This window comes from Pteropus alecto, unplaced genomic scaffold, assembly GCF_000325575.1.
Source record: "Pteropus alecto unplaced genomic scaffold, ASM32557v1 scaffold100, whole genome shotgun sequence".
NCBI classification, from domain to species: domain Eukaryota; kingdom Metazoa; phylum Chordata; class Mammalia; order Chiroptera; family Pteropodidae; genus Pteropus; species Pteropus alecto.
The window spans coordinates 3630981-3645033 of record NW_006430723.1 but is presented as its reverse complement, the minus strand read 5'-3'; the positions used below and the strand labels follow the sequence as shown (position 1 = coordinate 3645033).

Below are 14053 nucleotides of genomic sequence, written 5' to 3'. Positions count from 1 at the left end.
TCCCATCTTCTAGATAGTGCATTTGATCCTTTTCTTTATTCAGTTTGTTTATTCCTTTGTTTATTCCATTTAATATACTTCTCACCTCAGTTAATGTGTTCTTCATTTTGGACTGATTCCCTTTCATAATTTCCATTTCCATATTTATGATTTTTATCTCTTTGTTGAAGTTCTCTACACTTCTCAAAAGTTCATTGAGCACCTTTATAACCAGTGTTTTGAACTCTGCATCTATTAGATTACTTGACTCCATTATATCTGGATCTCTGTTCTCTTCTCTCACATGGCTTCTACTTCTTTGTTTTCCATTTTGGCTGTCTTCTGTGTCTGTTTCTATGTACTAAGCAAAGCTCCTAAGTCTCCCAGTCTTATTAGTGTGGATTTGTGAAGTAGGTGTCTGTCCAGTGGCACAGTCCTGAGAGGTATTCAGTTGCAGGTCAAACTTAGCCCCAGTCTCTACCCCTCCAGGGCCACTTGTTAAGATTCAGCAAACAATCTACAGATGCTGTGCTTATAGTTGCCTCAAAAGGCCACAACAGAAACCGAGGCCAACTGCCTCCACCAGTGTGAGTTTCAGCAAGGAGCACCTGACCCTCTGAGGATACACCTGGATGTGGCTTGGGTGGGGCCATGAGTTGGAGGGCGCAAGGTTTCAGGGAATCCTCTGGGCAGAACGATCTCTGTTATTCAATTTGATGATGTCACGGCTATGGCGGCCCTGTGTCCAGCACACTGGTAGTGGAGAGAGTTCAACTGGGAACAATGGATACCGTGGGCACTTCTGTACAGAGCAAGTCTCACCTCAGCCCTCATTCCGACAGTGACTTCCTATAAGTCCCTGGTGCCTCCTGTGCACAGCCGAATTGGCACTGGAGCTCACAGAGAGCAAGCCCATCACCAGGAAAATCCGCTTGCAGACACTGCTCCTTTAAGAGGCATTTGCCGCTGCCGCTGCCACAGCCTCTGCCTCACTCAGCCGCTTGAGACTAGGCAGCCCCGCGTGCTTGCCCTGTCCTATTTTCTGCCGTTGCAGGGTGATTTCTTGGACTTCTCCCTAGTTGTATGGTTGTTCGTCTAGATCCTAGATGATTTTTCCTTGCTGTTTACTCCTTGTTTCTGTTGCAACTTTGGTCGCCAGAGGGATGAACAGAGCCTCTATCATCTACGCCATTTTTTTCCTCCTCCCACATGTGAATTTTTTACTCCTGTAAAAAGCTGGATTCTGTTAAAAAACAAAACAAAACAAAACAAAAAACAAAACAGTGGACTACTGCAAACTGAACCAAGAAGTACCCCCAATTAAACCCATTTTAGCAAATACATTACTTTTACTAGATTAGGTAAGAGAACTAAGACTAAGGATAATTAAATTATAGTTTAATACCACACAGCCATACAATTGAGAACTTGGCTTTTAAATAAAGATTCTGCTGATGCAAAAGTTCACCTTCTTAATAAGTTTAAAATACAACCCACAAATTTACTTATTTTTCTACTATCTATTTTTACTGTCTCATTGCTATTTACTGGTGAGAGCAAATTTTGGTGGTATTTGTGAAAGAGAGAAGTCTAATTACTAAATAGCTTTAAAAGGGGGTTACATAAACATAAATAGACATTTATCATTTTCCAATCTCTTCCTCTTGGGGAAATAAAATTACAAAATAAGCCAGGGATAGAATGTTGCCTATTTCTGTAAAAGTCAGTGTGGGTAAGATTTTATATCACCTCACCCCATGAGAATGCTGGTCAGAAATCGTTTGCTGCAGATATGACAGAGAGAAGAGCCCAATGACATGGCAGTAAATGGGTAATGGCAGCTTGGACAATGGACAAAATATAAAATTACATATATATTATGTATATATAATATATATACATATACATTTTTTTTCTTTTGTACATATTAACCTGAACTAGATTTTTTTTTTCACATGATAAAAACAGTTATTTGATCTTCATCGAGAATAAAGTCCCCAGTGAAGGTAAGGCTTTTGATGGTACATGCAACTGAACCTAAGGACATAAACTCAACAGTTCTACATTAGGCTAGTATAATTTGTTACTAACACAAATATCAAGTTCTGATTAAATATTTTAGTGTCTTCTCCTAACAAATGAAATTTAAAATACCATTAGTTATGTTACAAGAGAAAAAAGGCCAACACTTTGAGTAACAGGATGCTGTAAATAATTTATCATGTTGCAACCACCTAGCAGTTTTACTCAAAAGGATGCAAAAGTCACCTTCAGCAATTTCCTGAGAAACACATTGTGGGAGTAAGCTCCAGATCTCTTAACAGTATTTTAATGATTATTCTCTGTAATTGACAATGAAAATAGCCTCCTTGATTTTAAGGAGAATAGATTCAAGAAAGAGAACAACGAGTAACATTCAAATGATAGAGACAAAGTTAGGTCGAAGTAACCATTGGAATGGTTTTGTCTATAAACGTATTAGGTTATGGCTAATATAAAGTGAATATATTATGGCAGTCCATGAAAAAATTTTTTAGAAAAGAAATTTTAAAAATCATTTACATCAGTTAAACAGATATTTGACTTGAACTTCAACAATAAGAGTTGGATTGTGGATGCAGGTGGCATTGTAAATGTAGGTAAAAGTTGTAAGGTAACCTTGAGCCTCTCTGGGGACTATCTAAAGGATCTTTATTTCTTTTATTCCCCAGAAGTCTCTCTAAATAACTACAACATTCTTGTCCTGCCAGTGCAGTCTTCATCCCAAATGCAGAAATCAGACAAGAGTCCACTACAATATTATCTTTCCACAAAAGGGAACATTGGGGTGGCAGAGAGTACAAATGTATTCCATTATTAAATGTTTAGTTGGTTTCTACCACTGTCAGTCTGGTAAATTGCTTTGCACTTGTCATATGCTTTGGATGACCCTACATGACAGATCTCTCACTTGCTACACAAGGGAAATTAAATGTGGTCACAGTGGCTTTTTCTGCATTACAAATGCTTACATTGGTTCAATTTTTACTGGTTTCTAGTTTCTGTTTCTGGTCAGAATAAACTTTGCATTAACCCTCACTGCTTACCTCTATCTGATGTCCCTCAGCTGAACTACTTTTCCTAATTCAAAACAAATAATTTCTTAGTAACAAATAGTCTTGTTCTCGATTGTTTACCTAAGTTCCAATAGAATTTCACTTTGCAGTACTAGCCCATAATAATTGCAACTTGTTTCTTAGTGCCAGTAAATACCATTGTTTTATTATTCATCTTTCTTTAGAAATGGTAGGCTTCTTAGATAATGTTATTCCTCTAACCCACCTTCCCATATTTTGATGCTAGCTTTTCTTATCTGTAAAGTAGTTGTGTACCTCCTTTCTACCTTAGAGTGTAGTTGGGAACTGAATACAATAATGCCTATGATACTGCTTTGTATTTCTTAAAGCACAAAAAATACTCATGAAATATGCTTCCTGCTTTTATAATAATGTGATATTTTTGATAAATACAGGTATTTCTTGAATTTTCTTTTATTATCTCATTCTTGGATCCCACTCTATCATTGATTTAGCTTTTCTATATCTCTGTTTCACAAAATAAATAAATAAATAAATAAATACTTTGACTTGCACCAAAAGTGCTGATGAAATTAGTATGAAAGCAGTAACTTGGTTCAAAATCAGTAAAGCAAGTTATTCTTCAGTTCCTAAACACTTTTTTTTAAGTCTACCTTCCCACATTATTTTTACCCTATTCTCCTTCACCCATCATAAGATTCAGTTAACTCCAATCAAATATAGTCTAGACTTTCTTATCTGAGCAACTTTGTTCAATATAACTCCCACCGTGTTAATGTCGTGGCCATTCTTCATGGCCATCCCCACTGTCATGTCTGTTTCTGATCCACTTTGACAAGTATAATCTCTTTCCAAGTCTCTAGGTCTCTCTGCACTCTCTACCTTATATTAGGGCTATAGTTTTATCTGTCCTCTCTCTGCATTCTGGTAAGGTCTACATTTACATCTAATCCTCCACAAAGTTTACCATGTTTACAGCAAGAACAATTAACATTTTGAACTGAAGAAAATAAAAATGATTTAGAGTAATATTCTATAATGAGCCTTTTAGAAAAGCTATTTAAAAAATTTATAACTCAGCCAAGAAAACTCTTAGGCCTAAATTATTAGTATAAGGTTGAATGTATTAGATCTAGGGCAAAATTTCTGACTGAGAGTTGAAAGATATTAAGTGTTCTCCAGATACCATCAGAGTCAGGAGATTTTGCCACTAAGCTATGGCTGTTCTGATATTTAGGTGACAAGAACATTGCTGTATAGGGTTACTTTCTTTTATTCTTGAGACCATGTGGTTGCTGCAGTGGCTCCCTCCTCCCAGATATTCATGATTAAGTAACTTTAAATCTTTAGATAAAAGTTTGTGATTATTTTTTTCCCCAGATTGTTTTTACTTTTTGTTCGACAGAACAACACAGATAAGAGTCATAACTCCTCCTTTTGGTGGGCATTATGGAAGGCATGCTCAAATGCTGATGAGGTAATGCAATATAATTTCATCTTTTGACGGAAAATTCAAGAAAATTTACAGAATCTCCTCAAGCCTTTTTTATTTCTGGTACCTGAAGATATCTTTCTGATATAATTATATATTTGCATTTACTTTCAAATGTTATCATTGTTGGCCATATCCTAATTAGCTTATGAATCTTAAAAATTATCAAGTCTTTATCACAGCTTCCATGGAAATCCATGAAAACACAACTTACATTAAATTTTCAGACTATTTCCATTATCAACACCCCAATAATTGTCTTTTATGCAGGTCCCTTGAACATAGAAAATTTGGCTATGTTTGTACACAGCAAAAACATAGATGCCATCCCTCCACCCTCATACTCTTATATCTAGAAGAATGTATGACAAATAAAACCTTAAAAATCTCATTACTAATACAGCAATTTCATAACTTCTATAGAGAGTGTGGAGGCAAGAGAATTGTAACTAGCATTTAAAATATTTCTGGTAGCTGTGGAAGTCCTTGAAGATACTATATTTATCATTTTTGTAGTAGCCAAGCATCATGAATTTTAAGTCCTATACTTCTGATAATCTGGAATTACAGAGTTAGATTGTATCATAGGAATTTATTATGGCCCTTTAACACCTCTTGGCTGGTAGTTTATCTGTTGCCTTATTAAAACTCCATACTCATAAATTGTTGTGCAGCGTGTATATTAGCATAAACTTGTTAGTAAACAATTTGGTTATGGTTATGATGATAATAATTAAAATGAAGTGAAGGAACAGGACCCTATAAGAACCTACCATGAGTGATGTTACCATATGGTAGGCATTTTTAAAATACAAATATGATTGTCTCTTTCCTAAATATTAACATAATTTTAATTGAAAAAGGATATGCATTGAGTATATAAACAATAGAATTTTTATCAACATATATAATACATATTCATTATATTATTATGTTTGTACATGTTAGAAAAACAAAGTACTTAAACTAAAAAATCAAGATATTACCATTAGTTGTTTCTTAGGTGTGTGATCTTCATGTTTCTATTTTGTGGTTTTTGTATTCTCCAAATTCTTCCAATAAGTCAAAACAAAGATTTAATAAGAAATTAATATGGATTTTTAATTTTACATGTCAACAAACTATGGCCCAGGAGCCAAATATGGGCCAACGTATTTTATTTTTTTAAATAAAGTTTTATTAAAACACTGGTATGCTCATTTATGTAATTTACTTACTGTCTATTGCTGCTTTCATACTATAATAACAAATTTGAGTAGTTGTTAAAGAGTATAGCCAGAAAATCTTAAAATATTTATTATCTGGCCCTTTACAGAAAAAAGTTTGTGAACTCTGGTTTATATCAACATTTTTTCCAACTCACCATATGTAGTATCACACAGAGAACAATTTCTATGCCAATACTTCCTTAAAAGTATAATCTTACTTTTACAAGGAATAAAGATGTTTCCTAGGAGTAAGTTGTTATACAGTCAGTTTAAATTCACAGGTGGAAGAATATGTTAACAGATGCAAAATTTTAAGTCCTGCTATATTTTAGTAAGCTATTTCAACGGTAATTTGTATTTAGTTAAAAATGTTTTTATTACAATTTACACTTAAATAAGCTCTGTGTCTGTCTGTTATGATACTTTCGTTTTCTGGTCTTTCTTCTGAAGCCTTTTCTGAATAAAAAACAGATGGGATTCCAGAACTAGAGAAATTATATGCATATTTGAGTTACTTATTTTTTTTAAAAAAAGTACAAAACAAGAGAAAGTCTATAGATAACTTACATGAGTAATCCCAGAAATTTAATATCTTATATCCACATTATTTATGATGAAAGTTGGACTATTGTTTAGTTTGTATATAATTTGATTGTATAGTTACAAAATATGTCATTAAGCAATGTAAAGGCATCATCTTTCAACAAGTGAACTATACAGATTTGTAACATTCAAAACTACATCAAATATACATCAAACGAACAAAGGTGGAGAGATGAAATAGACCTAGGAAAAATATTAAGTATTTTATTCATAACCTACAAAATTCTTACAGACGGCCCACAGGGTTGATTAAGATTTCTCAAAGACAACATGGAAAGGGAAGTTTGCTTAGTCTCAGAGTCCGTTGTTCACAAACAGAACATAGATCCATTGCACAGAAGAACAAATATCCCTAAATACTAAAAAGCTAAGCTGGTATTTTCTCAGAAATTCACGTAAAAAGGGCTATGATCCTCCTCCATCTAATTCCTGTGATAACTAGGAAAAAAACCAAATCCTTAAATAAAAGAAATTATTAATTTATGATGCTTATAAATTAGCATTTCATATAAGTTAATTATGTCACACAACAAATAACAAGTCTTTTATTTATTTATTTTTAATAAAATAATGTTCTGAATGGGAGCCCAGATCTCTACTACCCAAATTTAAAGCAGGGGTAAATGTTAGAATGTGTAAAAAAAGTTAATAGATCATTTATTCCACTGGTCAAAAAAACTTCCAGATATAACATCATGCATATAATACATATATTAGCATATTTATACATGTTGTATGTGTGTATGTGTGTGTATATAGATATATAGGTATATATGTATATATGTATATATATAGATATATATGCTCTTTGTATCTATATGTATGTGTGTATATACATACATATATGTGTGTATACAGATGTATATACATATATGTATGAATACATGTGTATATATACATGCATATGTATATATGTATATATGTATATATGTGTATGTATATATACGTATATGTATATATATGTATGTATATGTATGTATATGTGTGTATATATATATATAGATATAGACATATGTATATATATATATACACACACACACACACACACACACACACAAATAATTTTCTCTAAACCTTATTTTATGTAATGAGTGGAAATGACACCTTGAAATGTCACTGAAATGACAACAATGTTAAAAATGGGTTTCTCCTATTTAGAAGAGAACTGTGGCTAATTTGGTTTGTTTCTCTGTGTTTTCTAAAGAGTTTAAAATAGTCAAGTGTTACTTCTGTGATAAGAAATGCAATTTATACTGCCATTTACCTTACCATCCATTAGAGTACTACTCTCTCAGATTATTGCTTTTTCTATTCTTAATTAAATGTATTATATTTCACGAGGTTTTATGCTTCAAACATCTCTTTATTAATGTAAAGTGGAGCTGATCAGTTTTGAAGCATCTTTGCCACCACTGAGTAATAGTGTACTAAAATCACAGGGGCAGAGTTAGGAAATATAATTAACAAAATGAGAGAAAAACATAATGCAATTATGATACATATGGCCACCTTTAATTTAAGGTCAAAATATATGTCATAATTTCTTTAAAACTCTAAATTATCTAGTAAAAATGTATCAGATGTTTCTTGCAATCACTGCTGTAATCAAAAAAATAGAAATCAAGAAAACAATGAAGTCACATGTTAAGCTATTAAATTATAATGACGTTTATTTTTTAATGTAAATTTTGGCATTGGTGAAAGTGTGTAGGAATTTTTAAATCATACTCTTAAAATTGTTTTTGAATCCCAAACTTCTGGATAATATTTTGGCAATATACATCAAAACACAATCTTCAATCAAACAATTAATGCGAAGGTCTTAATACACAAAATAACATTGAGATATGCCAAAATTTGTAAACAGGAATGTTCCTTATTATCAGTCAGTTCCAATAAGCAAATAGAGAGAATCTAATATAGAGAAGTGGCTACATAGGTAATGGAAGATCTAAGAGCAGGAAGTCTTCACCACTCTAGGCTGGAGAGACAAAGGAAAAAAGGTTACCAGAACCCAGAGATCAAGATCACTTGGTAAGAGCTAGGACTATGGCAAGCCTTTTCAGTGAGTGCTGGAGCCACAAAGAAGATGAAACTATTTCTAGAAGTTCACTCACCCAAGGTAAAGAGAAAAGAGGAAGAAATACTCTCGCTTTTCCTATGCTTTTCCATTGGTCAAACTAGCTAGAAGACAGTTGTCCTAGTAGATATCTCTCACTCTCAAAGTGGCAAGAGTCTGTCTCCTGAGGTACAAAGGAGATCAGAGTTGGAATGGTTCAGAGAACAAACAAGACAAGAATCAAGGAATTAGCAAAAGCTATTAATAATCTTTATGTTAATGATTATTATTAAACCATATGATGGAATGCAGCCATGGGATATTATATATAAACGAGCTTATAAAAACATTCAAGATGTGTTGGAAAATCAATATAAACAATATATTTTTAAAATGTGATTCAGATACTTTACTTTTTATTTTTTAAAAGCCATATTACTTCTTCCTGCATTTACTCTCTCTCTAAAAAAAAAAAAAAGAGAGAGAGAGAGATAAATGTTTAACACATATGGTGTTGTTTTGCTGTGTGCTGATGATTACAAAGGGTGTTTTCTAAATGGGGTTAGCTGAGAACTATGTGCTCTCAATACACAACATAATAACCTTACTTAGCTTTTAAACTTCAACAAACAAATGACAAGAAGATAAGATTTTTATAAAATTAACAAATATATTAAAATAATATGCTCAAAGCATTAAACATTAGATGTCACATACATTTCAATTTAAATTTAGCATTTTTGTTTATGCAGAACTTAGAAGACTACATAATTGGATTTTTCTTTTCAGAGATTAAAGTGTTCATATATTTTTACGAAGAAATTTAGCAGAACAAAATTGTGCTGTTAAAAGCTTATTCCTAGTTGATTGAAGATGGAGAGATAAGGGGAGAGTAAACATTTTCATCTCTGTATGGTGTGATTAAGGACAAAACCAAGAGTTTGGTTATGAAAAGTGAAAAAGAAATGAAAGATCAGATGAGTAGCCTTAGGAACGGTTATATAGGTTTAAAACTGGGTTCCTGATGCGAGGCAGGGGTGTCGAACAAACCAACCCTTTTATGAGAAGAAATATTTTCTGAAGGTTTTATCATGTAGAAACACTGAACCCTTTACCAAATGTTTGTTATCCACCTTCCTTTCAAAGAGCTTTTTTGAAGTTTCTTAACTTATTCCTAAAAAGTCATCTTCTCTACAGGGTGTCACAACACATTTAGCCTGCCTGAAAGCCAGAGAGTCTTCCTCTCACCCCTGCGTGCCACGAACTCCAGCCATCCTGAGTAACGTGGAGCCTTCTTCCCTGACGCTCACAAAGCCTTTCTCAGAAAGGGTTCTAGGTAGTGTTCTGGACACAACGCTCATGTAATTTTGACTTAGGGTGTGCGATGACCCCAGGGCCTGCGTTGTAGGCAGTTTTTTTTTTCCTATAATTCTTATAATGTAGACTTTTTAAAAAATCTTTAAAAATATCAATAGAAAATTTTGAATCCTGAGTCTGTGGTCATACTTCCCATGGTATTAAGAATAGGTAAGCTTGTAATAAATAAAACTTGACATGTCAAGTTTTATTATGATGATGAGATATCCAAGTGGAGATGTCTTGTTTGAAAGTGGAGCTATAGAACTAGATTAGATTTTAAATCTATAACAGTAAAGGTTGATTCTAAAATGTCATATCGACTGAGAAATAGCTCAGAATTTCTGATTGTTGTTAAAAGTAAATTAGATTCTTATTTACCTCAGGACATTTAAGTGTTGTTTATTTTTAAAAAGAGTTAATGGAATGTATTTGCATCATTGCCATTGTAGCTAAAAGAAAAAAAAAATTAAGAAAGGAACAGCATGTGAACACTTGAACTTTGTTCTTATTATGTACCATAAGGTGTTACAAATTTTATCCAACGTGTTTTCTTATAGAGATGAAATTATTTTCTGTTCTTTTTTTCTTGCTAGATACAGGAGCAGTATTTTTATTTGAAGTTCTGAGATACATGAAATGGAATAAATATTGCTTGTTCTCAAAAAGATTCTTTACTGGTATATTAAAAGAGGCAATGCTACACAATTTTATTGAAGCAGAAAGAGATACTTATAAAACCTCCTAAAAAATGTATCTGGACAAAAGATGTTTCATTTGAAAAACATTAAAGATGTCATTATTTTTATTTTTTAAAGAATGCGACTTCTTGAGTATATTCAATTTTGAAGTGTAAAATAACAAAGTGACATATTATTTTTATTTTTATAATTATCTATGTTGTTTGATTCCATGTTAGTCTATAGACAGCTTGAGGGAATGAATTGAACCATGTCTCATCTTTCTGATATTATAAATTTCTGTCTTTACCATGCTGGAAGTGACATATAAATTTCTTTTCCTGCATGTTTTAAAATTATAAAAAGTTCAAAATATTTCAGTTTTTACTTTGTATCCTTACCCAGGGCAAGTATGTGTTCAGGGGCATATATATAAATTTTATTTTTTAATTAATTAAAATTTTCTGGAGCAATACATTTTGACACATGTAAATATTGAATACTTTAACACTGGCATTTAGTTGCTCTTCCTGGATCATAGATCCGAATATATCTACATTTCTTCTGTATTCAACATTTTTCCTAAGCCTTTTTCTTAAGCAATGCAAGTTTTAAAACAGACTAAGCAACACAAATTATGGAATGCAATAAATTTTACTTTTATATCTGATGTACTGTAAAGAAAATTGAGACAAAGATAATTCTCACATTACCTGGTATTTAATTGCTCAGAACTTATCTGAAATTGTAAAATGCATAGAATTTTTAGAATAGAAACTTTGATTTGAAATTTCTTCTAATAAAAATGATTCCTTTATGTGAATTATTTGGTATGTAGCAAATAAGCATACTATACGAATAAAATAAAGTTGTAGAAAATTATTTGGTTTTCCTTTGATATAAAAGAAATATTATAAATCAATATATTTTATAATGTCAGTAAGTACTTATACTTATCTAAGATATTTCAAGGTAAAAATAATAGTGTCTACACATTTTAAATAACAAGAATTGCTGTACGATTATTTTGTATGTTAATTACATAAAAAAATGATTCGTAATTGAAATGAAAAATAGTGTTTGGAGAAACATCAGAAAGCTTTCCCCTGTTCTACAAGGCCCTAAGTAATCTGGTTCCAACCTACCTCTAACATCTTACCTTATATAACTGTCACATTAACTCACCCTACCCTAAACTTACTCACTTTTCTTTATTTTCTTTCAACATGGCAGGGTCATTCTCATCATCAGGCCCAAATTATTACACGTGATATAGCAGATGACTTTACACTCTGTCTCTTAATCTAATGTCAATGCTAGACTAAAAGAAATTATAAAGATCACCTTACAGTTTTTAAATTATTTGCATATGTTGACATACACACATATATACAAATATACATAAACATTTTAGATTTAATAACTCCAGGTTCTCGTACAACATTTTGTAATAAAACTAAATTATTAACTACCTTGTTTCTTCTTCATTAAAAAAATGTTATTAAGAAATTTACAGATAAATTATTCAACAAGTAGGAAAATAGTATTATATACCTAATATACTTATTTACTGCTTGATCTCCCCAAAATAGTTTGTTAACATAAATATTTTAACTTTATATTTATATAATCAGCTGAATCAAATTTGATAATTAAGTTTAGATATTATTAAACCAATGAAAATAACATTTTCTAGGTTTCATGTTACAAGGCCATTGAAAAATTTATTAGTACTAGCATGTTAGTAATAAGATATACTCAATTATAGTTATTAAACCAGTAAGAGTTTTATTCATAAAAAACAAAATTCTAGTCTTAAAAATGAAGCAAAGCATAAGAAAAAAAGTTCTTAAATTATTTTTAATATTAATAACTATGCTAGAAAACTGTGATAATGACAGTGCAATAAAGACCCATAATTTATAAGAATAAATTTTAAAATATCAATATATTTAAGTAAACTTTTCTGAGCAGTATAGTAATAGATTAACAACATATTCCAAGAATAAAATATTCTAAAAATTTAAGACTGGTTCAGCAACAGAAAATATCATAATTAATTCATTTATTCAGCATATATATGTATATTATTTTTTTTTATGCTAGGCAATCTTTGGTTGACCTCACAGATTGCAAGGATCTTCTCAGTTTACAATCCCTTGTTATTATTATTATTTTTTTACTTTTTCAGATTTTGGTTGACCTCACAGATTGCAAGGATCTTCTCAGCTTACAATCCCTTATTATTATTATTATGTTTTTACTTTTTCAGAACCTGGTCTTCCTAGGTGGTCTCCCATTCAAGTACTAACCAGGCCTGACCCTGCTTAACTTCTGAGATCATACGGGATTGGGCTTGTTCAGGGTGGCATGGCCGTAGACTATTCAGATATCTTTATTGAACACCTATTATGCACCAAGCACAATTAAATGGCCTTCGGATATAACAATTATAAACTTACATGCCTTAATGAGACTTAAATTTTGAATAAAGAGAAAGAAAATAATACAAAGCACAGTAATTAATATAAAATAAGTTAGAAGATGATAAGTGCTTTCAAAAGACAGCAAAGATAAGAAGGATTAGAATTATTCACATTACTAGATTTTATGAGAATAAAAAATATAAATACGATAGTTCCAATTTTAGAAAACATGATAGATACTGAAAAGAATTTGGAAAATGATATATCTGTTTTAAATACAAAGGCACTAGAAAAATAGAAGTAGGATAATTCTGTATCATAAAAATATTTGCACCTCAAATTAATAGTCAATAAATTATTTTAGATGAATGTGTATTATTTTTAATCTTCTTGTTCTATTTTTTATCTTAACAATTTATAATATTCTTTTTTCTCCTTTGTGATAACCTTGGGTTAAACTCCAGCTCTTTTTTAGCTGGCATATTTTTCCTCCCTAATTTTTAATCTTATATCTATTAATTCAGTAAATATTTATTGAGAGCCTACCAAATGCCAGGCATAATTTTCTGTTTAAGATATGTCAGCAAATAAAACAGACACAAGCAATAATTGTCACTAACAATTGAATCATAAAATGTTGGGAAATGATAAGTGCTATAGAAAAATAAAGGATCACAGAGTATTTGAATTGCCATTTTAAATGGGTTTGTCAAGGTAAGCTCATTGAAAGGGTAAATTTTTAGCAAAGATTTGAAGTGAGTAAAGAAATTTTCCATGAAGATATGGAGTAAAATTGTACCAGACAGGAGAATTTACCGGTGCTAAAGTATAAAGGAAGAGGGTGTGTAATATGTTTGAGGAAAAGCAAAGAGGAACATGTGATTGCAGCAGAGGGTGTAAGGGACAGACTACTAGAGTGTGAACTCAGAGAAATAATGGGCAGGTTTTCTGCACAGTTCTCTTTGTATTATTGTATAGATTTTGGGTTATATCTTGAGTAAGATGCAGAACCATCAGATGGCTTAAAAGGAAGGGAAAAAAAAGTATTATATGTTAAAAGGATCACTGTTCTTTTATCTACATACTGGAGAGGGCAATGTTGGAGCTGGAGAAATAGAACATTATTGTAAAAATCTACCAAAGAGATAATGAGTAGAAAGCGCTAAGCTATTA

The 14053-nt window shown here is 31.6% G+C and overlaps 1 pseudogene; it reads right to left on the bottom strand.

Moving 5' to 3' along the window:
• Positions 1-12717: 12717 nt before the first annotated feature.
• Positions 12718-12836, bottom strand: LOC112483077 (annotated as a pseudogene).
• Between the last annotated feature and the right edge of the window lie 1217 nt (positions 12837-14053).